Below are 26298 nucleotides of genomic sequence, written 5' to 3' on the forward strand. Positions count from 1 at the left end.
AATCAACATTTGTCCTTATAATTCTAATTCATGAGCTGAGTTCAGCTCTCCCCAGTTTCTGGTTGGATAAAGAAGCTCTTTGAAGATAGGAACTGTGCCTTATTTACTTCTGCTTGCTTAGTATCTAGTTTAATGCCTGGCACGTAGTAAATACTGAGCAAATGTTTGCTGGTTGTGATATAATTTAGCACAAGTTTAGGTCCTTCAAAGGACGTTTGACTTTACATCACAACATCGGTAAAATCTGTAACAGACTAGTTTCTCCTCATCCTTAGTTCGGCACTCTATCGGAGGCCCTCAGCAGCCATGTCTTCCATAGCCATTGGACAGAAGCTCTGGGAAGAGGCCCCAGGACAGAAGGGCGAAGGCACCCTTTCCTCTTGTTGTTATCCTAGGCTAACATTATGCAGCCATACCTGAGAAAAACATTAAGAACCATAATTCCAAAATCAGGAGGGTTCAAGATCAAGTCTCAAAGGGAACTGACACATCAACTCTTTCCTCTGATTTAAGGGAAATTTTACTGGTAGGTGTGAGAGCCTCGTGAAATAGAGAAAAAGACAATGAATTAGGTCCCCAGGTTCCTCAGTTTTATCATTAAAGTCAAATTCAGTGGGATTCAGTAACTAGTTTAGCTTGGGCATGATTCAAGATTAATTCCCAACCACTGTTGGGTAAGCAGATAATATAAAATTAAAGTGGCAACAGGAGTTGTATTTCACCCTGAGTTTACATTATTATTTTCAAGCTCAGCTAAACTGAACAAAATCAAAATCAAACATTCCAGGAAGCTTCCAGGAAAGTAATATTTAAAAAGCCCAAAACCCCTTACACATACACCAGACTGGTTCATCCCTTTGTTTCCAATCAAGAAGTGGTTTGAAATGTCAGCAGGTAAACATTTAATTGTTCCACTCATTGTGGCTAAGAGAGTTTTTCCTTCATTATTGTCACCCTTGTAAAGGTAATGAAAATGCCAAAGTTCAAAAGCATTTTAAGATAACACGCCTCCTCCAAAACTCCCTGGAAAGACTAGGGGTCATTATTAAAATGGAAATATAAGATGGGCTACGGTCTTTCCAGAGCAATCACTACATTGTTTATTCCTTTTATGTCCTAGTCTCTTTTATCATAATTGCTGTTCCTTGCCTTTGAGGAGATGTTGGTACTTGGCAAAAGAAACTCTAAAGGGCCCAGAAGTTCTTTCCTGCAGATTTTGCAAGTTTTAGACATTGGTTTCTCAAATAATTGTATCTGTTATCAAAGAAGACATAGCCATCTTAACTTTTCAAAGGTTATCTGAAAAGTTTCGGGCACACTTAATTGACGAAAGAAAATGCTTTGCCAGGAAGATGTATAGACTGGATTGTGATAGTTCAGACCCATTCCTCTTGGAGCTCTGCCCCTTACTGTGAGACTTTAGCTCAATGCCACCATCGCACAGCCTTGGTTTCCTTCTCCATAAAAATATTGTTGTTAGGACTAAATAATGATCTAGGTAAAATAATGATCTGTGACTGGCACACAGTTAACCCTTAATAAAGGTACCTATAAAAGGATGAGGAAAGTAAATTGGTCCAACAGTGGGAAAATGGAGGGAAGGTTAAGGAAGAAGAAAAAATGGACAAAAATTAGAGAAGCCAGATGAGGACGAGGGAGAAGAAAATATGGAAGAAGGTCACTCCACCCTAAACTTTTAGGAATCAACTGAACGTGCATATGATCTGCGGCCGCTCATCCAGGGGGCACTGACCTGAGGATTTCACAAATCATCCTTCGCTTTGTGAGTATTCGATAAATTGACAATGACTCATATGATCTTTGCCCTTCCCTGACCTTATATTCCTTCAGAGATATTGGAGAATTGTTATTTAATGTGATAGTCAGGGAAAATCAGTAAATATTTAGGGCTTCAAGTTTGAAAAACTATTAAATGTCCATTTCATCAATTGACAAACTGCCAGGTGTTTATTTCATTTGCATGAATGTCCTACCAATTGGACAGTGCTCCTTAATGGAAACTTTCGTCTCTGTGTCCCCAGTACCTGGTACCCAGGAACTCTCAGTAAATATTTCTTAAAATAGGCTTAGTGCTGAAAAACAGGAAAAGTTTAAAAATAGGTCTTTGTTCTCTAGGAATCAATACTCTAGAGTTAGAAAGGAGAAGAACAGTGCAGACTGGATCAGTTGAAAAGACCACAGATTTTCTCAGCGTGGATTACCTGCAGAAGAATCCTTGTGAGGAGAGAAGAGATCCTGAGAGTCTTAGTGGAAAGTGCAATTACCTCCTAATACTGACTCAGGAGTGAGGTTCCGAATGAAGCAGATGTGCAAAAAAGCTTGAAAAACACTGACCCCGAGAATCGTAGGGTGAGCCAAATAAACCTTAAAGACTTTCTTGTCCAACCATTTTATTTTTCAGATGGGGATGTGAAGACCTGGAAAGATGAAATGATTTCCCCAAGGTCACACACTTAGTTTAGATCTCAGGACCCCTGACCTCGAGTTTTTGCAATGCTTGCTCTTCCAAGTAGTCGTTCTGTTTGTTAAGGAAAACTCCAGTAATTATCTGAATATATGCAACCCAGGCTCCCCTAGTCGATTGAGGTGCCACTGCCGATGATTTGGTAACTCCACATCCACTGTTATCTTTCCAAAATACCTTCTTTCTCTTGGCATTAGCTTTGGCACTTCCAACTATAGGAACAATGTTAATTGTATTGCCACATTAATCATTTCAGCAGAAGAATAAAGCAGAGGAATGAGTATGGCTTCTTACTTTAGAAAAACAGTGGCTTAATGTTTTGTTATGCCTCATATACCCAAATAGCAGCCCCCTGACATCCCACTGCAGCCTGCTGGCCTTCCTCTCTCTAAACTACTCATGCACTCTTATCTGTCAGTCTTTGTTCCAGCTCTTTCCTTGGCCTACAGTAGTCTTCTCTAACTCTCACCCCATCCCTTTCTTCATCTACTCAACCAACAAGGTTTCATTTTAAATCTTCCTCTTATGAAAGACTTTTCAGATTACTCAAAATTATAACAAATGGTTCTTTTCTCTGAGGTCCCCAAACCCCAGATGCACAACCTGTGCCTCTATTTAAGGTCTCAGATCCTTAACTCCGATGTTCTGATCACCCTCTAGATTGCAAACCTCTAGAAAGCAGGGATAAGATGCATCCTTTTTTTAATGTTTCACTAAACATCAGAGTAGACGTTGAGTACATTTGTTAAATGAAGAGATAAACAAAATCTCTTTTCTTATTAGGATATTTCAAAATATTTAGTATGTCTGAGGAACTATGTAAATTACAACATATTAATCATTTCATTAGTGAAGGAATATTTAAAGGGTGATAGAATCCAATTCAAAAATAAGTTTATTACTTTAGGAAATAATACTAGTGAGCTTTTTTTAAAGTAAGAACATAAATTTTCAAGAAAGGTTAACTAGGCCAATGGATCAGCTGAAATTTGAGGTTCTCAGGCTGGGTGCCCTTGATACTATGTCGTGAAGAAGAAGAACGCAGGAAGACCACCCTGACAGCCCCGGACAGCTGTACAGTTATGAATCCACGGCACTAGGCAAGAAGGGATAGAGGCCGGGAAATGGCTATGGGAATATTTGTCTCAGGTTACATTGGTCAATACTTTGAGAATACTTTTACTCAATATTTTAATCCCCACTTATTTCCAAATAAGATTTAAGGATGCTGAAAGTAATATTACAAAGAAGTAGGGTGCATATGAGGGCAATAACACCATTTTTCAAATTCATGTCTTTGCGTATGAAGGATAAAGAAAAAAAATTGCACAATGGGCTCTTTCCATGGAAACAATTTTTTTTCTTTTTTAAAGATTTGCCCTAAGCTAAAATCTGTTGCAAATCTTCCTCTTTTTTTTTTTTTCCCTCCCCCAAAGTCCCAATGCATGGTGTATATCCTAGTTGTAAGTCCTTCTGCTGCTTCTCTGTGTGTTTCCACCACAGCATGGCAACTGACAGACAGGTGGTGTGGTTTCGTGACCGGGAAACAAACCCAGGCTGCCAAAGAAGTGAGAGCTCCAAACTTTAACCACTAGGCCATCAGGGCTGGCTCACGTGGAAACAATTTTTGCAAAGACATGAGTATTAGAGGAAAATCAATAGCATCCAAAAATAATCCCACATACCTATGATCACAGAAGATAATTAGCAGTAGCTATGAAAATGTTCCATCAGAAGTGCGGTCATCAGTATCTATGAGGGTGATGAGTACCTGGAGATTTGGGAGAAAGCTAAAGACAAATGGCCTCTCTGAAAAGCTCAGGTAATCACAAATCATTCATTTAACAAATATTTATTAAGCATCCAAAGAGTGTAAGGCCCAAAAGAAGATGAATTACTAAAATATTTGTCCTTGAGCTCATAGCTTATAAGGGAAATAAAGCATTCCCACGTGTACTACATTACAACTCAACAACTATTGATTAAGCATATGCTATATCTTAGAATTCCCCCAAATACTGAAGTTGGATGTATAAAAGAAGACAGCGCCTGTCCCCAAAGTGCTTGTAATGTAGGTAGGGAGACAAGAAATGTATATGAAACAATTTGTGAACCATATAAAACATTTATAAGCAAGTATTTTAATCTGCGAGTATGGCAAATAAATGCTCCCTGAATTTTGAGAACAAAGACTTACTTATTCTCTAAGATCATCAAGAGAGGCTTAGGGGAATGGAGGAAACCAAGAAACTGAGGTAAGCCTTGAAAGATGACTTAGACTCAGGATCCATGGAAAGATGGAGTGAGGGAGTTCAGCCTCCAAAAGACAACACATAGAGAAGACAGTCATGTGATTGACTGGAGGGTAAGAAGTCTGCTCATGATTAAGTAGTAAAAGTCACACTTCAAGACAGAGTGAGGGCAGATTTTTTTAAGTGTTTGGAATACTGTTCCAGAACTATAGATTCTCAAAATGTGTTTGTCAGGCACCTGTTGGCAGGCGGCACTCTATATACTCTGTACAAAACCAGCTTCATCTACTTACTCCTTGAGGCTAGATCCTACCACCTCAGAAATGCCCACAAGCCAGGATGCATGCCAAGCCTCTCTCTGCCTAGCTAGAGTTTCACATCCCTTATCTAACTCCAGGAACCCAGGATTCCAAGGACACAATGATCAAGACAGAGCAGAGGACGATGTAAAACGTAAACATTGCCAGGGTAGACACTGAAATCATGAGCAGCCCCATCCATGGCATGCTTAGAAGCGACTCAGTGAAACATTTTTTTCTCCCAACATTTCTTAGAGATTCTATACAGCTTTGAAAATGAGATCTTTCTGCCTCGTTTTTCACAATTTCACAATACAGAGAAGACAAACATTCAATTCTTTTGCAAACTGGAAAAGGAATATGCTTGTACTTCTTCACATTCAACAATAACTTAGAGGCAGCTAATGAGATTTTCTTTCCTCTTTGTGCTCCCAGAAACCATCCATTCTCTGCCAGGCAGGGTCTAGCCGCAAAAATTTCCACCCAATTTGTGGTTTTTCAGACAGCTAGAAGAGGGATGAAAACGGTTTAGTAATGGGAGTTGCCATAAAACTTCTAATTACAGAATCTGCTACGATGAATTCCATAATGGAGTGTTTGTTTAAATCAAATATCTGTGACTCTTTTTGAAGATAAATGAGATATTCTATATCTCATTTTCCCCAAATGTACTAAGAGAGCATTTTTGCACAACAGTGATTCTTATATCTTTCTTCGGCACACCAGCAGGGCTGGCTATAGCAAGTAACCTCCACTTTGCTCAGGAACCACATGCAGACATTGAGCATAGCCCAATATCTAAAACCAGCACCAGCCAGTGATGTAATCAATACATTCCCATAAGACCTTCAAGGTGAGCAGTTACCTTAGCTAACAGGGAAGCCAAGGGCATGCTAAGGAACAAAGCAATCCAGCCTGTGTGACCTTGAGATAATCCAACTATTCTTTGCCTTAGTTTTCACATCTGTAAAGTCAAGGAGTTGAATTACTGTGTCTCCACGATCAGAATCTTCTAACATTCCAGGATTCTAAATCAGAAGGAAAACTAGGATAATAATTAAGCTCACCCTTAAGTCCTTAGCCAAAGCTGGCTACACACAGTTTATCCCCTAAAGAACCTGCACCAAAGTACTTGATGGAGAATTTCATGAAGGTGACACAGGAATTTCTCTCAAAATCTCTGCTCTGCCCTCTCTTTCCCCTATTCTATTTTCTAGCTAATGGTGGGAAAAGTGCTTTAAAGCTTGAAGACACTTACGAAAAGAGTAAGAATTTTTTTTCTTCTCCTTCCTGTTGTTAACCAACTAGCAATTGTCCCTCAAGGACAAAGGGTGTTGAGAGGATTAATTAGTTATTCTTTGTGAAACACTTTGCAGAGGAGGAATGCTATGTATAGTGTTAAGAAGCATTAATACAGGACCAATTTCACACCGAAGGATAAAAGCCCCAGAATAAGAACACATTTCAAGATTTAAAATAATTGAGAGAAGTAAACAAAAGGAGTCAGAGACAGAGAGGGGTGATTCTATTTTCGTTCGTTTGGAAAGCAGGGAAACCCAACCAAGAAAGACAGGACATTCGTCAAAAAGATCCACAACAAAGCACTTGAAAGTTCATATGCTTTGAAAGAGGAAATTGGAAAGGTAAGGAGTAAGGAAGCTGAAGAATACAGATTAAAAACTCCATCCTATAAAGGAGAGATACTTGAGAGACCAGCTCTTTCATGAGGGCTGCACGAAAAAATAGCTTTGTGTCCCATTCTCCAAAGCCTTCTGTAAATCTCTCTTTCAAAGAGCAATCTGCTCCCACGGACCAGCAACGTTGTAACTTGCACCAAGAAATGACATTTCTACAAAGCGTTCATTACTCAAGTCTAGAGAGGAAAAATTCCAGTCCCATTAGAACCAAGAAACTCAGGCTGATTCCTTCTGCTGGGAAAAGACAACTTTTCTTTTCTTCACAGCAAGGAGTTAAAGCTTGCACAAAGTAAAGCAGAGAACTGAGGCATTTATCCTACCAAATCAGACCACAAGCAATAAAATACTAGCTTTCTTCCTGGAAATTTAGGAGAAAGTCCGGCTTGCACTGTTCCTTGGAATGGGAGATGCAGGCCCACCTTCTGCATCCCATGGATTGTCAAACACCCCTAGCACATGAGCTAAAATTCTGGTCAATGCTGCCTTTAAACTGTGGAGGACTCGGTGTTGGCAGCACACTCAGAATCACCCTTCAGAGCTGCCTCAGCTGTTCTGGACCCTTGTTTTGCAAAGGAGGTTGTAAATTTCTGCTTCTTCAATGCATCTCATCTAGCATGTGTGGATGGCCCACAAAGCGTTCCTAAGTAATCAGACACTCTAGGAATGGCTAATATCTGTCAATCAACTACATTTCTTCCATTATGAGACAAAAAATAGTCTGTGTAGGCACATCAACATGTAAGATGAGTTGGACAATTTAATGACCGACAGCCCCCTCTACAGGACACACACTGAAGGATTGTTGGTATTTGGGGTTTGGAGGAAACAGAGCATAAACTCAGGGACCCCCAGTTGACTTCTAGCTTTATAACCTTGGAGAAGTTGTTTAATCCTCCTAGACACGAGGTTCTCAACTACAAAGTGGAAATTAGCAGAATAGGTACCTTATGGAGTGGTGATCAAAAGGAAGCAGGCATGAAAAGCACTTGGCTCAGTACTTGCACTCAATAAATGATCACTTTTTTTTTAAAGAATTTAATTGAAGAATTCTTTTTTTTTTCCTTTTTCTCCCCAAAGCCCTCCAAGTACATAGCTGTATATTCTTAGTTGTGGGTCCTTCTAGTTGTGGCATGTGGGACGCCGCCTCAGCGTGGTTTGATGAGCAGTGCCATGTCCGCGCCCAGGATTCAAACCAACGAAACACTGGGCCACCTGCAGCGGAGCGCGCGAACTTAACCACTCGGCCACGGGGCCAGCCCCAAATGTTCACTTTTATTAGTATTTGGATTTTTAATTTGTTGTTAATTTTACCTATATTAAGCAAAAAAATATTAAAATTTTGTTTCAAACTCCTTAACACAACCTGTAGAGAACCCAGCATCACCCTTCATAGCAGCCTATTTTTCCATGTTCCCTTCTAATTTTTATTCTGAAATATATGTATATTGCACACTTATAATTATACTATAGATATAACTTTTTTGTTTCACATTGTAACTTAAATTATGCCACAAACACTTTCCATCCTGTTTCATAGTCTCTGTAATTTTGGTAGGTAAGGCCTTCATGATGTTCATTAAGTTCATTCCTACCAGGAAGTGGTAATTGTGTGATAAAAAGAACAACTGAACTTGGAGTCTAAAGACCTCAATTTCCCATTTCCTCTCTCAAAGCACATATACATTCAAGTGCTTTGTTGTGGATCTTTTGTGTGTGTGTGAGGAAGATTGGCCCTTAGCTAACATCTGTTGCCAATCCTCCTCTTTTTGACTGAGGAAGATTGTCACTGAGCTAACATCTGTACCAATCTTCCTCTGTTTTATGTGGGATGCCACCAGAGTGTGGCTTTACGAGCAATGCTGGGTCCGTGCCCAGGATCCGAACCTGCAAACCCTGGGCTGTTGAAGTGGAGCACACGAACATGACCACTACGCCACCAGGCTGGCCCCTATTGTGGATATTTTTGTCTAATGTCCTATCATTCTTGATTGGGCTTCCCTGCTTTCCAAACTAAGCAAAGCTTTCTAAATTCTACCACTCATTCAAGTGTGCAAACTTTAAGAAACCACGCCATCTCTCTAAGCCTGTTCCTTCATTTATAAAGTAAAGAGAAAAATAAAATCACCTTCTCCAGAGGGTTGTTGTGAAGATGAAACGAGACAATATGTGTGAAAAGGCTTTGTAAACTGTAAATTAATATACCCCTGTGTGTTAAAAAAAACTACATCAATGTATTTTATAGCTTTCTCTTTCTTTTAAAGGATTTCCTTGGTATCATTTCCCAAGAAGGAATTACTGTGTCCAAGAGTATGTCCACTTTTATGACTCATGATTTGTTAGTGGTGGTGGTGCCGTCCAGTTGATTCAGACTCCTAGCGACCCCGTGCACAGCAGAGTGGAATCCTGCCTGGTGCTTTTGCTCCATCCTCTCACCTTCCAGAGCTGTATCGGACAATGCTCCACTGCTATTCATAGGGTTTTCATGGCCAATTTTTTTGGAGGCAGGCAGCCAGATTCTTCTTCCTAGTCTGTCTTAGCCTGGAAGCTCCAGTGAAACCTGTAACTCATGATAGGTTTGGCTAAATTGCTTAAAGGAGAAGGGAGCTTGAAAACAAATGGATAAAGATGTGTTAACCCATTACTCCAGCCCTCTAACAGCTATCTCCCGAACACAGTGATGTGTGTATGCATGAAATATGCATGTACACTTTTATGTGGATATGTACACAAGTGTATGTATATACAAAAATATATTAAGGTTTTGTTTTGAGGAGCATCAAGCCTAACACTAGAAACTTGGTGATGAAAACAGTAAAGTAAATCAAACCTTGCTGTTTACTTTATTCTTATTTTGCCAGTGCTATTAATATCCACTCAAAGTCATGGCATTAAAAAAAATATGGGAAAATGAGCCTTTGCCATCCATGAAGAAAAGGCTTTGAATGCGAAGTGAATCCATACACACTTGCTCTGGCATATGTTGATCCACCCACCTGCAGGACCTCCGAGGGGAAAGGCACCCACAGGAAAGAAGGCAAAGGAGAAGCTTCCAAGGGCAGGCTTTGGAGTAAGTTCTCTTACACAGGATGGAAATGAAGAAAAATGAGCTGTGCCAGCCAAGCCCATCTGTGGCCAGAAATACTCCTGCTAAATGCACTTCTCATTCTACACCTTTTCATCTTTTCTTAAGAATCCTTTCCTCTTAGTATACGCTCTTTCAAAAACGTTCAGTCTCCTCTCCAGGCTTGGGGAGCTAAGGGGCAACAGGACTGTGTCCTCCCTCTGTGAGGCCAGGCCAGTGGGGTCAGTGTGCCCTTAGTGGCCAGGTGTGTAATGGTGACTGCAGTTTGAAGGCATGCCATGTCCACAGGGGCACTGGCTGGGGACCAGGTGGACATCTGAGAGGACAAACATGTGAGGGCAGTGTCCCCTTTGTGTTGGGGAGTAGTAACAGACAGCACCCACATCCACAGCAAGACTGAGCTCACGGATTCTCTAAGTCTAAATCACTCTATCACACACGTACGTTAAATCACAAGGGCAGAGCACCAACACCAGACCACATGACCTCGGGCCTACAGAGCACTCTTTTCACTCTTTACCTAGATACACTCCATACTCAGTTTGTGGAGCTTAGCAGTATCTTAGGGTGTCCTCTTTATGAAGAAGAAGGTTCGTGGATCAGATAAGACTCACTTTGAATCCCAACTCTATGTGGGAAATTTAAGACAAGTTCCTTACTCTCCTGGCCCTTGGTTCCTCATTTATAAAGAGGGGCTAATTCAAACCTCCCTCTCAGATACTCCAAGTCCCCTCCAACAATCAGAGTTATGTTACCAAACACATTTTCTAAAACCAGCACTTAGAGCCCAAGAATGCAGTGCCTGTTTTATATTACCACTTAAAACATCTGCATGCTCATATGTATTAAGTAAATAGCATAGTAACAGAATTTGGGCCTTCATTGTTCTTCCCATGAAATCCCTAATTCAATTTAATAGCATTGTGGACACAAGGAGTCAAGCTCTGGTCTCAATTATTGAAATACAACTCTCAAATGGAGACAGACGACCTGAAACCTATTTGGGCTCCAGAATGCAATGGCCCAGCAGCTCATTTCACCATGTTTACAATAAAGAACAGAGAGACTATGAAGAAACTGCTCATAAATTGACATTTTTTCAGAGAATGGCTGCAGCAAAATCGCAAGAAGAGTTTTTATGACCAATTACATATCCTATACTTCAGAAGATTTCAGTTCAGTGGAGAGCTATCAAAATCCTCATCCCCCTGCTTCCTTCCTCTGAATCCCAGACATAGATGAGTATCTAAGGGAGACTCTGAGATCCATAGTTCATCTTCACAAGTTAATGTCCTTAAACTATTTGAACGTTATAAAAACTCTCTGTTCTGCTGTCTTGGTTCCTCTCATCTTATTAAAGCATCATACAAATGTCTCAGTCAAATTGTATGAGGCAAATTGTGGGTAGAAGGGAAGATTCTGGCCAATGAGATATGAGGGAAGGCTTTGGGAAGGCATTTGCGTTTCCTGAAAAGTTGATGTCAATCATTCCTCCTTCCCTTTCCTCCTTTTCCTTTCTCTCTTCCTTCTTCCTTCCTTGAATGCTGACATGATGACTGGAGCTGCAGCAGCCTTCAAGTGTCCATGAGGAAAAGCCTGGAAAATTGAAGAGACACAAACCCTAACATCATAGAACTATTAAACTAAAGCTGGCAATCTCTACCTCTCAACTTCTTGTCATGTGAAAAATAAATCTTCATTTGCTTAAGTCCCTGTATTTAAGTGTTCTATTATATTCAATTGGATGAAATCCAAACTAATAGACCTGATAACTTTTCTCTCCCTCAAGATGCTTTTAGAGCAGATGTTCTTTACAGCTCCATGGGACAGGCTCCTCATTACACAGGCCCCAGAGAATGACAGAAGCCACCTTTTGGGAACCCCCAGACTCCTTGGATCCTTACCATCAATGAACATGACATAAAGACTATAAACTCACCACTCAATAGCCCAGGTCTGTTCAAGTTAGACTAGAAAAAAGTAGTCAAACAGTATCAGAAGTCTACTAGAAATAGCACTCTTTAGTTTAAAGCGTGTATCAACACTTAGAAAAGAAAGAGAGAAAGGAAAATAAGAGAGAATGACAAAGTACAAAAATACCTATCAAATCTGTATGTTTATCTTCATAATTAATAGACACTGTAACTGAATACAATCATTGCTCTTTCAAAATTGATGGGAAAAGCTCAACAGAGGAAGCATTTAAAGATGTATCTTCGTAATTGCTTTTGTTTATTTCTTCACTGCATGTGTGCCACTAGGACCACCAGGACTTCCTTCTACCTCTTTTCTCTCCCTTCCTCCTCCCTCCTCTTCCTTCCTCAATCAAGGACAGACAGCAGAAGCCATCTTCCCAAACATCCCAGCTCCTTTATGATATTCGTCAACATAGAGTTCTGGGGTCTTAGAGTTGGGAGGAATTCTAGTGCTCTTCTAATCCAAACTTTAAGAATCCCTTCGAAGCCTCTTGAAATGTGGTCGCTCTGCCTTTATTGGAATAATTCCTGCCTACCACTTTCATGGCAGCCAAATTCCACCATTTTACAGCTCTCCTTCTAGAATAAGTTTCCTTGAGTCAGTCTCAAAGAGGCAGTAACTTTTAACGGCCTCCAGTCTCTCTTAATGGCCACTGTAATGACAGTGAATAAGCCTAATCATTCTGTTGCATGGCAGGCCTTCATAGGACATTCAGAAATGGTTGCTAAAAATCGAGCTTCCTTCCAATTCTGTAGTTTGTCAATATACAGCTTAAATATAGCCCTACAAATGCACATACGGCGTGATCGATGTACAACAGGAGTACTTTGTGCAAGCTCATCCTCTGTCTACGCTTTTAGCCAGGATCTGTCACTTACGTAAAATTCCAGGCTTGATTTGTCTGAAATACAGGGATAATTTTTTTCTACAGATAAGTCTATTCTTACTTTACTTACCAACTAAAACCTGTTAAGAATACATGAATCTACACATGTGATAGAATTTCATGAAAATATACTCACATACACACAAATGAGTGAATGTAAAAATTGGTGAAATATAAGCTCTGGAGAGTGTACACATGTCAACTTTCTGGTTTTAATACTGTACTGTAGTTACATAGGATGTTACCACTGAGAAATGTAGATGAGAAGGTACGTGGGACCTCTTTGTACTCTTTATGCAAATTTCTGTAAGTCTATAATTATTTCAAAATAAAAAGATTTTTTTTTTTTAAATATCGAATAGTCCAGAAAGAACCTAAGACCACACTGACTTTCTTGGTATTCCTATAGTACACCATTAACTCACACTGAGCTGCATCTTTGTTGTGGCGTTATTATGTAAATGTCTGGTATCCTAGGCCTTCTCATCTGTCCTTGTACATCTGAACTTTTAGAAAAGTACAAATCTTTGATTTATCTCCTTTAAACTTGTCTTGTTGGTTTCAAACTCATTGTTCTGGCCTGTCAAGATCTTCTTGAATCTTGATTTTGTTATTCAGGGAATTAAATATCCCATCTTGACCTTTCTTCTGTCTGAAAAAATGAGAATTGTGTCTTCTATCTTCATCAAGGCCAAGGGAATCGAGGTTGACACAGATGCATTCATCAGCACTCTTCATGGACATTCACTGAGGAAACTATAAAGACACTTTGATGTATATATTATCCAACTCTCATTGCTCCATCCTGTCCACAAGGATATCATGGCAAATTTTATAACACATGTGAATGAGGCCTTAAAAAAGGGTTTTGTGGCATTTGCCTTATCTATCAATCTAGAAACCTCATTTAGATTTTAAAAACCATGACTTCAGATGGCATAAAAGAAAAGGATAATAAATCTGACTGCATATATTTTTTTAAATCAGTGTAACAAAACAAAAAGCCATAAGCAAAGTTAGAGGAAAAAAGTTAGAGAAAAACTGGAAAAATAATTGCAACATGATGAACAAATGACAATTCTTTAATCTATAATATCGTTCAAATTAAAAATAAAAAGTTAGGCAACATATTAAAAATGAACAAAGGATATGAGGAGGAGTTCATAAAAAGAAAACATGAAGAACTAAAAGACTTTTGAAACAATGTCTAAGCTTATTAATGAATAAATGCAAATCAAAACACAAGAATATGATGAGTTCTTTTCCCTTTTAGATTGGTAATTTTTTTTAATGCTTAAACCTAGTAGTGTTAATGATGTGGAAAAACAAGCATTTTCATATCCTGCTCGTGTGAATACAAAGTGACAGAACCACATTGGAGGGCACTTTTCAATATTAAAATGCATGTACATTTTGATCAAGTAGGAATTTATCTTATGGATACAGGAATTTATCTTATGGATGTCCTTGGAAATGTATACAAGAATTTATATGTGGAATTTATCTTATGACATACTTGAAAATACATACAAAATATGTCTACAACATTCTTTATTGCATCATTGCTAGCAATAGCAAAATAAACATAAACAATAGTTATGTTTTTAAAATATCTATAGAACAGGAAAAAGTGTGAAGGAAAGCTATACAACCATTAAAAATGATGAAGTAACTCTATAGGTGTTAGCATGGAAAGAGCTCTCAGATATACAATTAGGCTTTTTTTAAATGCAAAGTGCAGAACAGTATACTTGCAGAAAGAGGGAGAGAGCAATCCTTTTATGTGTAAATTTTCTTTTTCAGAAGAATACAAGAAACCTTTAAGAAAGCCTTGATGGGTGACAGAGGAGCCCGGTTATCTTGCAGTGGGATGATGGGCCATCGTTGCTTTCTTCTTTATACTTTTCTGTATTTAGTCCTTTATAGAGAACGTCCTTTAAGAACAGAAATAAAACAGCTCAAAGTCTATTTGGTGTGTTTGGATATTAATGAACCTCTTTTGGCTCTTGACATTCAACTGCTTTCCTTGTTAAGTGTTCACACCCCAACCACCTAGTGAAGCACTCCAGACTTTTGCCAGAGATCAATGCCAAGTTAACCAAACTACAGTTTTCAAGATCCATCTTACTCTGATTTTTAAAGACTAGGAAGACTTTATTTACCAAATTGCAAGTCTCTAAGATTTCTCCGAGCACCATCGGCAGTTTTGTAACGACAGCACTCTGTTCTTTCCAGATGCTAGAGAATGAGTCTGAAGCTTTCAGGGTCTCAAAATCCTTTTGAGAATCTGAAGAAAGCCAAGGACCACCTTTCTCTACTCAACAAATGCACATTGACAAAAACATTTATGTCTTATACCAGAGGATTCACTGACCCACTGAAGTCCCTCCGTGGAGTCCAGATTATGAATTCCCAGGTATCAGAATCACCTGGATGGCGGTTAAAACACAGATTGCTGGGCCCCAGGCCCAGAGTCCTGATTCAGTAGCTCTAGAGTAGACCCAAGAATTTCCAGTTTTAAGAAATTCCCAGGGAATTCTGATGCTGCTGGTCTGGGGACCACACTTTGGGAGCCACTACTTGAGGGTACAATCCACTGGCTGTGGAGATCTGAATATATTTGAGAACTGCTAGGGGACCTCCTTACTACTTTCTCACCTCACTTGGTTTTCACTTATCTTTTAATCATACTTGTCTCTCCCTTTACAATTTGACCGCTCCTCTCCATGATAGGGCAACGTTGGATATTATAATGTCACCTGGCCCAACACCTGGCTGTCCTTGATTCTTCTTCAGGCTCCACAAATACCTCATAAGCTATTTCTCTTATTCTCAGCATTTTTTCACAAACTCTATCTTATTTTCTTCGTTACCTTTCCCGACACTTTTCCTACACAACATTCTTTTATATTTATCATTGGTGTGAATTTACCTCCATATTTTATATGTTTGGGGGTGAGACAAGTATATTTTCCATCAGAACTCACCAGAGAGCTCCCTGGTAGCCCTTTTTTATCCTCACTGGTGTAATTTTTTTAACTTGAACTGCTGCCCTTTTAGAATCTCAGGCCTTCTGTTTATTTTTGCCTTTCCTCTGAAACCCTGCTTTTCAAAAATCTAGAGCATGTGCACAGCTAATCCACAAGTCCCTAACTTAGCAGTTGCAGACTTCACGAGAACATTTTTCCCCAAAGTTTCCTGCTGTTTCACTCACTAGCAACTCTTTGCTAAAAATGAAGTCAGTGCAGCAGTTTCTTCATTGCCTTCGCTCTCTTCTTAGAGATGACACTGTGCCTCATGAGGACCAGTCAAGAACTGGTTGTGGAGCACCGGGAGGAATGTCCAACAAACATGAATTCCTCATTATGCCCGTGTGTCCCTATGGTCATTTTATGATCTGCTTTAGGAAAGCATCATGAATTCTCTGGTGCCCATGTGAGGCCATCTATAAAGTGCTTCAAAGGATGCCTCCATGCAAGGCCAGACTCTCCTATATTTATGAAAAGAGGAAGTTGCAAGGAAAAGTGTCAGTCACTGGAAGAGTGTGTGGACCCAGGACCTAAGATATCAGCAGAGAGATCCTGAGCCTGTGAGGTCAGTCAGGCTAAAGACATACCCAAGGGGTCTCTCTTCATCCAGGTCTGCATTTGTTTCTATGGCTCTAGTAACAAATTACCAAAACTTTAAAGACTTAAACCAATACAAATGTATGATCTTATAATTCTGGAAGTCAGGTGTCTAAAATCAAGATGTTAGCAGGGCTGCTTTCCCTCAGTAGGCTTCAGAGGGAATTGGTTTCCTTGTGTCTTCTAGTTTCTAGAGGCCTCCTGCATTCCTTGGCTCATGGCCCCCTCCTCACATCACTCTTACCCTTGCTTCCATCATCACATCTCCTTCTCTGCCTTTGGCCCTCCTGCCTCCCTCCTATACAGACGTTTATGATTACATTGGGCCCACCTGCATAATCCAGGCTACTCTCACCACCAAGATTCTTAACCTAATCACATCTGCAAAGTCTCTTTTGGCATCTAAATTAACATATTAACAGGGCCTGGGATTAGGATATGGACATCTTTGGGGAGGCCATTATTCAGCCTACCACAAGATCCTAAAGGGAAATGCTATGGCTCAGGAGATATAACTGCCCCCTTATAAGCAGGGTAAAGACTCAGGCCAAGAATAAAACAGAAAAAAATTTTTCAGCTAGAAGAGACACACATACACACACACGCATACACTCAACTGTGATTCAGAGACGTTAAATGACTTCTCTAAAATCACACAGCTAGATGATGCCAGACCTGGAAACCGTAGATCTCCTGACTGAAACAAATTGTTAAGTGTCACTTGCCCTCAGCCTGTTGTTTTGGCCATTTAACATAGGCCATGCTTTCCCGTATTCTAAAACAAGAAGCTAGACCATCTAGGCAGGACTTAGAAAGCAACTGAACAAAAACAAGCTCTGCCACAACCCAGCCCTGAAGAATTCACTGGAGGTCTGATTCCTTTAAATAAAGAATGCTGCAGTTGGTGTACTTTGTATACACATATACACACATGCATGTGTGTGTGCACAAAACACACGCATACATTCACGGGGAGAGGACCTTTAAAGAATAATCCTAGAGCTTGAGATGTGTTTCCTGGTGCTTGGAAAACATAGGGACTGGAATACAATTCAAAACCTGCAAAATCTGAAGGAGTCAGTTTGTGGACATGGTACAAACAGGGTCACACTGGGGACAACATGCCCTTTTAGAGTTTTAGACTGGGCAGCGGCATATGCGTGCTCTCATGGACCACAAGTGGTCTCCTGAAGAGAAAAGTCAGACCAGGTCTTCAGAGGAGAGATTTCTCTATGGAAGTGCAAAAGGATCTCATCAGAATACCGCACCACCAAAACCCATGAGGACAGCACCTGAGGAGAAAGGAGTCAAATAGAGAAGAGCCAAAATATAGTGGCTTAAAACAGCAAACTCTATTTTCCTGCACAGTTTCTGAGGGGTAGGAATCTGGGAGAAGCTTAAATGGGTGGTTCTGGCTGTGAGTCTCTCATGAGGTTGTAGTTAAGATGTCAGCTGGACTTCAGTCTCATCTGATGGCTTGACTAGGCTGAAGGGTCCGCTTCCAAGCTCACTTATGAGGCTGTTAGAAAGAGGCCTCAGTTCCTCACTGACTGAAAGCCCAAGTTCCTCAGTATGTGGGTCTTTCCATAGAGCTCCTCACAACATGACAGCTCACTTCCTCTAGAGCTAATGATGAGAGGGGAAAACAGAAGCTACAGTGATTTTTATAACCTAATCTGGAAATTGACACCATCACTTCTGCCGTATTCTATTGGGTACAACCAGGGTAGAATGGAGGAAAAGAGGGAGGTACTACACAAAAATGTAACATCAGGAGGTAAAGTTGTTGAAGACCATCTTGGATGCTGACCACACACATCCTATGTGAGGAAAGAATCTGTATTTGGAACCCAACATGATCAGAGGATACCAGCCTCTAACAACCAATGCACAACCTCTCCTCCCTCCAGCCCTGGAGGGGCGCAAAATGACAACTCAATGAGAGAGGAGGGGAAGGAAAAAAGGAGAAGTTGTCCACATCTTGCTTCCATACTTCATGCTTCCTGTGCTGAGACAGACTCTGGCTCGGGGAGGAAAATGTTTAAATTGGATGAGGGTTTAGAGCTTTGATCTTGCATTGACTGGGACTTTGTACAGTGACTGGAAACACTCTTGGACCTTCCCATAACGTCATCAGGGGCAGACCGGTAGAGGGAAAAGGCTTGCTTTGAATGAGGCATCTTTCTGCTTGTACCCCACTAGTGGTACTCAATAAACCAATAATAGCTAGTTAAACTGAAACCCAAGTGTCCTGACTAGGTTCAGCATCCTTTCCTCTGCACTACACTGCCCTATAGAAGTTGTCCTGTGTCTTTCAGTCTGGTTGGGGGTAGGTAAAGCCTGGGAAAGTGGTGAGGAGGAAGAAACCAATCTGTTGCTGAGCTTCAAATTAAACATACACTTTCCTCAATGGAAAAGGCCACTAGGCATCCCCTTCCCTTCAAACGTTATTTCCTGTTTTGAAAATCTCTGGCTTCTGCTCCCAGGATTCCTTGGAGTTCAATGAGAGACTGCCATCAGCGCATTGAGAGCTGATGCCCGGAGGGATGCACATGCCTGAATCTGCAGAGTTGGGCCTCTGATCCTCTCAGGCTACACTGTACCTCCCCACCCAGAATCACTACAGGTTTCATTTCAAGAAAACACACATTTGTGTTCTCACAGGTGCTCTAATCATCCATTTTTCAGGAGAGCACTGATGAATGACAACTGTAAAAATAGAGACAGTATGTATAGTGCATTACTCTTTACATTGTGGATTCACATACATTATCATCCATTTCTGTGGATGTCAAAAATATTCCCATTCTGTAAGTAAGGTCAAAATCCAAAAGAGGTGACAAGTCTTACTCAGTATCAATAGGTGAGTTAGTGTCTAATGAGCAACTACTCCATGCTTAGCTCTGTGGAAGATTTTGGGAAGAGCACAGAAGATTGAGAAAACAAGTACCAGTACCAGCCTTCAAAGATCTTATAATCCAACTCTGCAGACTTATACAGAGCCACTGATTTACTTAACAAATGTTTGTTGAGCCCTACTGTGTGCCACTCACCACCCTAGGCATTGAGGAGAATAAGAACAAGTTGCTTGACCTAAAGGAGCTCATGGTCTAGTGGAGAAGATAAGAGAGTTAAGAGAGCCACTCAATACACCTAGGTCCATGCCTAGCACAAAGTGGATGCTCAGTAGGTATTTATGGTACAGACCTTTCTCGACTTATGATAAGGTTACATCCCAATTAACCCATTGAAAGTTGAAAATATCTTAAGTCAAAAATATATTTAATACATCTAACCTACCAAACATCATAGCGTAGCCTACCCTACCTTAAACACGCTCAGAACACTTATATTAGCCTACAGTTGGACAAAATCATCTAACACAAAGCCTACTTTATAATAAAGTGTTAAATAGCTCATGTAATTTATTGAATACTGTACTGAAAGTGAGAAACAGAATGGTCCTAAGTATATCGGTTATTTACCCCTGTGATCGCGTACCTGACTGGGAGCTGCGGCTCGCTGCCACTGCCCAGCATCATGAGAGAGTATCAGAATATCAGCATCATGAGAGAGTATCTCTAGCTCAGGAAAAGATCGAAATTCGAAGTTCGGTTCCTACTGAATGCATATGGCTTTTGCACTATCATAAAGTTGAAACTGTAGTTGAATCGTGAGTCGGGGGCCATCGGTATTATGAGCACAGTGAAGATCAGTGACAGGATAGGGATATATCAGGGCACTTAAGACGGGCTTGGGGTTCAGGAAGGCTTCCCAAAGAATATATGGCAGAAGTAATAATAACCCCAAAATCTTACAACCACAGTTATTTCTTACTCGTGTTACACGCCAGCTACTACCACAAGTTTCCATGCTCTGCTCCATATTTCTTCACATCCCAGGACCCAAGCTGAAGGAGCAGCAACTCTTTGGGACATGCTGCTCTTTCTGCAGAGGGGAAAGGGCAGGAGGCTTTTTTCGCAGAGCCATACAGTGGCTCTTGTAGCTTCTACTTGACATGACACACCTAGTGTCCACTCTCAACACATTGGTCAAGCAAATCACATGGCCAGGTCCGACAGTGAGCAGGTTCACTTCTCCCACGAGTGTAGGGACGGCATCGCAAGTCATGGGCAACAGCAAGGATGCCTATCCTCATAAAGAGAAGAGGAGAGAGAATAACGAGGACCATAACACAAGCTTCCGCCGTGTGTTAATGTGCTCAGACTACCATAACAAAAGACCACAGCCTGGGCGGCCTAAACAAGAGAACTTTGCTGTCTCACAGTTCTGGAGCCTAGAAGTCTAAGATCGAGGCAAGGTTCGTTTCTCCTGAGGGCTTTCTCCTTCACGTGCAGGTGGCTGCCTTCTCACTGTGTCCTCACGTGATCTTTTCTCCATGTACACACACCCCTAGTGTCTCTTGCTGTGTCCAAATTTCCTCTTCTCATAAGGACACCAGGCAAATTGGGTTAGGGCCCACTCTAAGGACTTCACTTTAACTAATCACCTCTTTAAAGGCCCCAATCTCCAAATACAGTCACATTCTGAAGTACTGGGGGTTAGAGCTTCAATATATGAATATAGGGGGCTTATAACACACCGTAAGTGCCAGAAGTATTCGAAGGAGTGTGAGGACACTGAGCCACCAGGAAAGGCCTCAAGCAAGAGGGTCTGGAGATCAGCAGGCCAGGATGCTGGTGGTGGCAGATGAGCGGAGGGGAAGGGAGACACTGCAGAGAAGGGAAGTAACTTGACAAGAGCCCCAGAGCAGAAGGAAGCAAGATGAACTTGTGGGCTACTGAGGAAATCAAGTCTTTGAGATCAAAGAGTAAAATGTGAGGCTGAAGGGGTGGGAGGGAAACAGATCCATGAAAGCTTAGAAAACCTGACAGAAGAGTTTAGCTCTGAAGTAGCAACCCCAAGGAGAAGCGGTGAAAAATTTCGAGAAAGGGAGCATAGATGAAACTGCTCAGTCAGGAAGCTTTCCTTGGGCTGGTGCTGAGAGTGGGAGCAGCAGTTCCCAGAAAGGAGACGTGGAACAGGGGGAGATACGAACATCTTTATTGACAAAGAAATCATGACATGGAGAAACCAGACTCTGGCTCAGGGAGAAAACAAGCAACGCACAAAATTCAAAGCAGCAAAGTCCCTGAGCCCGTCAGCCCAGGCTTCCCCAAGACCATTACGGCTTCTTTCCCCTGCCTCTTGTAGATGTGAGTTCAAATTTAATGAATCTTGGTTTCCCTGGAATTTTGAAATCTTTGCAAAAATGTTGTCCAAGAGGTCCAAATTCTGTATAATATCAATATTATTGTTGTAGGTTTTTATTGAAAGAGAAAAATCAGAGGGGAGAAATACAAGGGTTAATATCTGCCCCCCAAAAAACAGAGAAACAAACAAACTATATCTTTCTGTGCCAAACACCCTGCAGCACCAACGTCCTAACCTCCTGTTGGATTAATTTAAATTGAGAGCCGACTGGGCAAAAAAAAAAACAAAACAAAAAACACGGGTCTAATTCTGGTCTCTGGCAACACCCGCTGCTCTCCATGGCACACGATTGAAGTTAAAAATAATAATGATAATAGTAATTATTCCTGCATGTCATGCTCAGTACGGTCACACCACCATGCAGAAAGAAATAATAAGCAGACATCCAAACCCATGCTGAAATGTGCAATCATCGGAAAAGCTGCTTGGAGCCAGGAGAATGGGATCAAACATGGTCTCATGTTGCGCTGCTCAAGCCTGTGGAGCCCTGACAGGCCCTGCCAAGAATTGCTTGCTGATGGCCGTGGCAGGGAAGGGGGGTGAGAAGAAGCAGTTGTTAGGTCCCTACCCTGTGCCCCTCACAGTGGGCAACATGAACAGGTGTTAAGCGGTTATGTCACGGAAGCATTCAGGGCATCCTAGTCTCCCCAGGCAGTTTGAACAAAGCTGCCAGATGATAGCCAAAAGTTCCACCCATTCTCTCCAGGACAACTGCTATTCCAAGTGGCAGAATTTAATTCAATAGCTCCCAGGATGGCTTTGGAAGGTGATTCCTCTAAGAATGGACCATTGTTAAAGGGGCATCGGGTGGCCATGCCTTTGCATGCTAGCTCCCATTACAGGGTGAAGAAAAAGCTAGAAGAAAGCATGTATTCAGAGAAGCGGAGGTGTCAGTAAAGTGAAACTGCTGGCCTATGCCAAGAACCATAGTAAGGTCAGAGCTAGCACGCCACGATTCCTGCTGGGGGAGTATTTAAAAGCATCTCTTCAGCACGGGTCAGAGGCAGTAGCTCTGCTAAGGGCCCTCCTCCATCCTTGCTTCCTCGGAATTCCCACAACCTTCCAGGAAAGTAAGATGGCATCATGGTCAAACAGATGCTTTCTGCAGCCAGTTGGCCTCAGTTCAAATTCTTGTTTGTGGTGTGTAAACTTGAGGTTAAGACTGCATTTGTCTCAGTGGTTTGAAATCCTGAATCCACTCTTCAGTGTAGAGTTGGCAGCCACCTGAAACAGCCTTGTGAAGCTGGGCAAAGCACTTGACCTCTCTATAAGTTGATGATAATGTCGTGAGTTCTAAGTGAGATCATGCCCACAGCACACTTAGCACCGTACCGCGATAAGTCCTCAATAGGCAATAAAAATTTTATCTCTATTATGGTTCTTGTCACCTTATATTCTAATTTTAGGATATGCTTCTATTTTGCCCACTGGCGAAGCTTTAAACAAAAATGGGAGCTCCTTCCCTTACCAGGGCTACATTTTATTAATGGATACATCCGGCACCTAGCACAGTGAAACGCACTCAGCTGGCAAGAAACAGATAGTTGGTGAATTAATGAACGGTCAAAGTAATTAAGGATGATAGGCTTGGAAATGAGAAAACAAGCAGGAAATAATGTTTTGTTTCACAAATACAAAGGAAAGGCTCTTATGTGGAGGGGAGAGTCAGATAATTCTTAGATGTCCAGAGAGAAAACCAAGATTGGAGATGGAGAGTTACAAGGAAATTAACATGGGTTCTGTACAAGGAAGAATTTTCTTAGGATTAGACAGGTGGACAGAGGGAGGAGCGGCCGCCTTAGGAGGAAGGATGTGGCTTGTGTCCTGAACACCACTCATCAAGACTGGGAGTCATGCTTCCTGAGGCTGGGAGGCTGAAATGGATGCACCAACGCTGAGGTTTAACGAGTTTATAACGGAGTAGGAGCAGTGCGGGGACGTTGGTGGTCACTGTTGAGGAGTGCGATGAAAAGAGATCGTGCGCTCTACTTTATTTAGGATTTAAAAAAGGATATCCCCCTGTGAGAAATGAGAAGCTAAGCCAAAGACAGGCCTGCGTGGGGGGGAACAGCATGAGTGTGCCAAGGCACTAGAAAGACTCTCCAAGGAGACGAGGCCTTGGGAAAGCACTGCCCTCTGTGTCTGCCAAAGCCAGTCTCTCCTGTCTGCCAAGGTGGTGCCACTCCCACGGGCTGGGGAGCCACAGAAAGCCAGCCATGAAGGACATTTGCCCAGACAGATAAGTGATAGTCCAGGAATTCTGGACACCCTCATCCAAACATTCGCCTTGCTGGCTCCAGGGGCCGTGCTCAGTGCAACCAGCCTGCGGGGCTGTGCTCTCAGAGCCAGGCAGCACAGACACTGACTTCAGAGGCCCACCTCCAGCGGAGTTTCCACGGGCTGTTTGCACCCCCCGTTCTCATGCACTGGCTCTGAGCTCGCCAGCCTCAGAGCGGGCAGCTTTCTAGGCTACCGGTGGATGCTAATTATAGCAGGCTGCTGTCACCACGCTTCCTTTCTCACAGACCAGGAGCAGAGCTGGGCTGTGTTGTCACACCTGTGCTGGTTACAGTGGTTTCCTATGACTCTGGCCTTACATGTTAGTTAGTTAAAGGGCAAAGCCGCAGGTGCCCCTGAGCTGCCTCTGACACACAGCTCACCTCTTTCTCCCTGCCTCCTCTTTCTTTGCACTTTCTCCCTTTCTGTTTTCTTTCCCTGCCCCCACACTCTCTGTCTTCCTTCTCCTTTTCCACTCTCTAGAAGTTTCCATCTCCCTTCCCTTTGCCTCAGGTCTAGAGGCATCAGATCTCCTGGTAATATTTTAACACTAGGAGGTGGCCGACCTTTACTTGAAGGATCACATTTTTGTTGAAAAAAAAATGATTATGCACCTGGTCTGTGCCAGGCACTGTGCAGTTCCATCCTGTGTGTGTGGTCTTCCCAAAATTCTGCCGGAGGGGTCCATGAATTTCACTTTCCTCAAGTCATTTTTACTCACATGCTCAGCATCTCTCAAAATGGAAATTGCTTATGTTCTCCATATTTCCAGAATAGCCTCTCAAAATATGCCACCACACCTGTGGGCTGGGTCCCGTGCCCTCTCACCTTCTCAGGTACTTTGCTCCAGCAGTTATCCCTTCTCCCTCCTGAGTCATCAATCTCTCCCTCTTCTTGATTCTTCCTGTCAACCTACAAACATCCTTTAGGGTTTTTTCCTCACTGAGTAAAGCAAAACACCTTGGACGCCACATGCTCCTCGAGCTGTCAGCCTATGTCACTGCTACACTTCACAGAAAACTTCTTGAGAGGGTGGTCTACATGGTGCCATTTCCTCACCTCCCGTTGGCCCATCCGCCCTTTGCCTTGAGATTCTCACCCTCTCCACTTGGTTGCAACTGCCTTCACTAAATCACAAAGGACCTCCATGATGCCAATTTCAGTGGTCCCTTCTCTGTCCTCATCTTACTCAGTCACCTCAGCAGCAGTTGACGTAAATGGCCACTCCTCCTACTAGAAACTCTGTTCTCCCTTAAATTCCGTGAACCCACATGCTGGGTCACTTCTCTACCCGACCTCTGAACAGGGGAGCCTCTCACAGCTCAGTCCCAGGCTTTCTTCTCTTCTCCATCTCTTTTAAGGAGATCTCTTCTGTTCTCATGGCTTTAAGTACCTTCTATGCCAACTTTTAAATAGATGTGTACAGCTCCAATCTCTCTACTGAGCTCCATGTCAATATCCAACTGGAATCTCAAAAGTATCATATCTAGGGGCCAGCTCAGTGGCATAATGGTTAAGTTCGAACACTCTGCTTTGGCAGCCTGGGACTCATGGGTTTGGATCTTGGGCACAGAACCTATACACCACTCATCAAGCCACGCTGTGTATGAGTGTCCCACATACAAAGTAGAGGAGGATGGCACAGATGTTTGCTCAGCAACAATCTTCCTCAAATAAAAAGACAAGGATTGGCAACAGATGTTAGATTAGGGCCAATCTTCCTCACAAAAAAAAATTATCATATCTAAATAGTGCTTGTCCAAACTCCTTTCCAAGTCTCTTTGGAAGTGTCCACCCTATCGGGAAATAGCAACTCCACTCACCTTGAGGCATAAGCCTATGCCTCCCTTTCTTTCACCCCCGCCCATATCTGCCCATCATCAAGTCCTTTTGCTCAGCCTCAAAAATACAATCCAAATCTCCCCACCAGCTCCACTGCCTCCACTCTAGTCTAAGCTGCCTTCTTCTCCATCAGGACAAACACAATACGCATTCTCTTGTTCTTCCTTGTTCTACCTTGCCAGCCTCTAAGCCATTCTTCACAGCAAAGCAGAGGGATCTTTGTAACACATTTCTCTAAGTATGTTACTCCTCTGTTTACAACTGTCCAGTGGCTTCCCACTGCTCCTAGAACAGTACCGGACACACAGTAAGAGCTCAATAAATAGTTGTTGGATGAATGAATAAATGAACGCTCAGCCAGGTTCATGTGACCAAAGCACAAGAACGGATAATTTTAAGTTGCCAAAGGGAGTTGCTTTTGTTGTTCTTTGCGCATTATTCAGGTTTGATAATTACTTGGTGGATAAATAACAGCTGCAATTTCTTAAACAAGTTCAGTACTAAACTGTGAAATTGAGTCTATCCTCTCCCTTATTTACAGGACAACACAGCTAGTGAGTGCCAGAGTTGGGATTTAAGAACAAGACTATCAGACACCAAA

This window comes from Equus asinus, chromosome 7 (assembly GCF_041296235.1).
Source record: "Equus asinus isolate D_3611 breed Donkey chromosome 7, EquAss-T2T_v2, whole genome shotgun sequence".
NCBI lineage: Eukaryota > Metazoa > Chordata > Mammalia > Perissodactyla > Equidae > Equus > Equus asinus.